The 3,580-nt window shown below is 31.1% G+C and overlaps 1 pseudogene; it reads right to left on the bottom strand.

Moving 5' to 3' along the window:
• Nucleotides 1-1,024: 1,024 nt before the first annotated feature.
• LOC147731606 (uncharacterized) lies at nucleotides 1,025-2,428 on the bottom strand (annotated as a pseudogene).
• Between the last annotated feature and the right edge of the window lie 1,152 nt (nucleotides 2,429-3,580).

Raw genomic sequence — 3,580 nt, 5'->3', positions numbered from 1 at the left:
TTATTTATTTACTTTTTATACATATTTGTAAATGAAATCAGAGTAGTACAAAAGTAAATTTTTTTTGCAAATAATAGCAATTTTTAAAATATTTTAGGCAATTGTTTAAAGTGTTGATATTATATTTATTACTTTGGACTATTTTAGTGCTTTTGGGTTCTTGATTTTGTAACCAGGTTAGGTCGTTTTGGGTCAATTGGATGAAGAGCAGCTTGCGGTTGGGAGACACTTCACGTCGCTTCAGGTAAGGTTTATTTTATATGTTTTATGTGTTTTTTAATGATCTTTTGAGAGTAGTGTGCTTCTATTTAGTGTTCTTATATGTGAGAGAGTTGTGTTTTACATTTTGAAAACGATTATTTCCGTGTGGAAGATACACATAGTTTTATTTAGTTATAGGATTGTTTACAGAGTAACTTTTTGTAGGTTTAAAGTATATTTACTACCAAAATTCTGTTTTTTATATTGTTAGTACTTAATTATGTGTTGGTTTATCTGGGTGGGAATGTCTGTTTTCTATGTTTTTGTTATAGGTGTTCGCTAAATCGGAAGTTCTGTTTTTTTTTTTAAAGGAAGTGTTTGTTGGTTTTATTCACCACTGCTTTGCAAGCACTTCTTTTAACTTTTCGGTTTTCCTGGAGCGTTTCTTTAACTTTTTACTATTTTTCGGGTTCTTTATGGTTTTTAGATGGCTCTTCACACCGTGGATTTGGATTTTTGGGAACAGTTGTATTTTTCCTTTTTTTTTGGGTTACATTTGCACTACCTGGATTACTTTGGTGGAGAAGGACGTCATTGGATTTACAACATGATTGGTAAGTGTTTTCTGTGTTATCTTTTGTGGGTGGGTAATGTGATTATTAATATAGCATTGTTTTATAGTTCTTATTTTTATTTAATGTGTGCATATATGTGATTAATATCTCTATATATTGCATACATTAAATACTTTTAAAGATCACGTTTGAAATGGTATGCATATTTAGGTGATAGTTTTAGGGCTTGCTTTGGTTTTGGTAATTATTCAGAGTAGGGTTTTGGCAATGATGTTTAAGTATTCAATGCCTTTTGTACTAGGGTATAATTTTACTTGTTCTTCTAGGTATTTGTGCATTTGCTTATTTTGTTTTTAGGTTTTAGGGACTAGTTCAGTTATGGATTGGTCCATTCTGAATTCCTGGTAGCTTTGTTCTTTCTGTAGGCATTTAATAAAATGTTCTAGAGTAGGTTTTGTTCTGCCAGTTGATTGTACAAATGCATTGTGCCAACCTTCTACTGCGTTGTTAGTTTTAGATTCTCCATTTAAGGTGCTTCTGTAAACGTTCCACCAGGGTATTAGGAATTTGGGGTTTCTTCTGTGGCCAGATCTGTGGAGTCTGCCTACCCAGGTGTCTTCAAAGTAGTCCAGAAATGGACTCAACTTAGCTTCATTTTGTTTGTAGAAGGGACTGTCTATAAGAATGTTGTAGTGTTCTGCTACGTCTGTTTCTGGGACATAAGCCAGTGCTATGAGTTTTTTAATTTGGTATGCAAAAGATGAGTTAGTAGCATATTCTACACTTAAGGTAGTTTTTTGTAGATGTCTCCATAAACACTGGTTTAAATGATAGTAGCAGCCTTGAATGCAGGTATGGGGGTGGATTTTTAGGATTGTTGAAAGCATTGCTTGCTCAAAATCTAGAATTCTTTTTTCTGGAGAAAAATCATTTATTTTTTGTTTAATAATATTTAATAATTCCATATATGTGGAATTATTTTTGTTTGGTAATAGTGCATATAGTAGTGGTATGTTGCAGTTGTGGTAGAGGCCATGTACTGTGTATAATTGGAAAAATGGTTTGGGACAGATGTTAAATGTTCCATCCATCATCCAATATTGGCTTTGCTGAAGTTTTACTAGATTCATTTTTGTCCCAAATATAATAAGTCTTTTGCCATTGTTTTCATTGTCGTAACCTATAAATGGTTGTTTGTTTAAAGTTATAATTTGGTTGGCATTTAAATTGATATCATGATATGTTCTGGGAGGTGGTGTGGTAGTAGTAGTAGCTTTTTTAGTTCGTGCTATAGTTCTTTTTAGGGAAAGAATATTTGGCATTTGGGTTGTGGCAGTTTTAGGGATTTTAGGAATTGCTTCTTTTAATATGACGTTTGTTTGTTTTTGGGAACCTGTACTTGCCTCTTTTATATTTTCCAAAGCTGTTCTAACTTCAATTTCAGTAACATTTGGTGGATGATTGTGTTCCCTAGTATACAGTACAGTAGCTTCTCTAGTTGTTGCTCTTCCATAACACTTGTTAGAATAATATTTACAACATTTCCAATTAACTTTCATGCCATATTGCTTTTCTTGTGTATAAGTGTAACCCATGTAGCACATTAATAGTTTTCCTTTCTGGCTGGTAACAAATTCTGCTCCTTCTGTCATTTTGTACTTTGTATATCTAAAAAATATATACATAATAGTTAATGTCAAGGAAAATGTGTTTATAATTCTAAGTAAGTGATAAGTAGTAATGTATATACTTACGTGTTTTATAAATCAGTGCCAAATTTTGATCTGCTTTATTCTTTTGTTGGGGATACTGTTTTGTGATGTTGTTATAGCTGTTAGGAAAAACATAAAAAGAGTATATTATTACCCATTTTTGTGTATATTTACAATGTTACAGCTAATTTCGACTAAAAAAGTGGATACTAATAAGTGTAGGTTTATCATTTACATTGTCAAGATACTTACTTTTTTATTTTTGGTAGTGTTTTCCAGTATAGTTGTATGTTCGTTTTCTGGATAGTAGTTTGTAGTGTTATCTTAAAAAAAAATAAGGAACATATGTGTTAGAATATTCACCATGTTGGTAGGTTTTCAACAGATTAGCAGTTAATTATGTTCTTTTAATATACTTACTTAGTGAGTTGTATTTGTGGTATTCCGATTTTGGAGATCTTTATAATTTCAGTATATCTATTTGTAGTGTTAGCTGTGTAAAAAAAATAGATAATAGCAACTAATTAGAACAAGTGACAATGTTTGTAGGTTTTTACCACATTGATTTCAGTTTACAAATACTTACTTAGTAATATGTAAGGTAGAAATAGGAATGATGTCCTTAGTTCATTTGTAGTGCAGTTTTCAGTAATAGAATCTGGAGGAAAAAATCAAATATGTGGGAAAAATGTCATACTTTGTGTGTGTTTCGAATTATTTACAATTAAATAAAAACTGACAATTTACTTACTTAGTTATTATAATCTATATTCCTATGTTTTTGTTCACAGTTGTTTTGTGTAGAATATTCTCTAGTTGTAGTATCTATAAAAACATTAGTATATATAAATTATTTGCATGTTCAGTAGTACGAATAGAAAAGGAGCACTGGGCATTTAGCAGGTAAGTAATGTAGTAGCAGCAATTTATGTAGTTTAATATTTATTTACTTACTTGGAAGATGTCATTATATGTTGATAGTCTTGATGTTCTTGTTGGTGTGCTGCAATTCATAGAGAGATGAATCTCCTTCCGTGACTTTTAGCAAGTAGTTTGTGTTTTGGCTTTAATTGTTTATATAGAGGAGTGTCA

The sequence above is a fragment of the Lissotriton vulgaris genome, chromosome 2_1, assembly GCF_964263255.1.
Source record: "Lissotriton vulgaris chromosome 2_1, aLisVul1.2, whole genome shotgun sequence".
NCBI classification, from domain to species: Eukaryota; Metazoa; Chordata; class Amphibia; order Caudata; family Salamandridae; genus Lissotriton; species Lissotriton vulgaris.
Note: the sequence above shows the minus strand (reverse complement) of the source record. Positions and strands in the feature narration are given on the sequence as shown.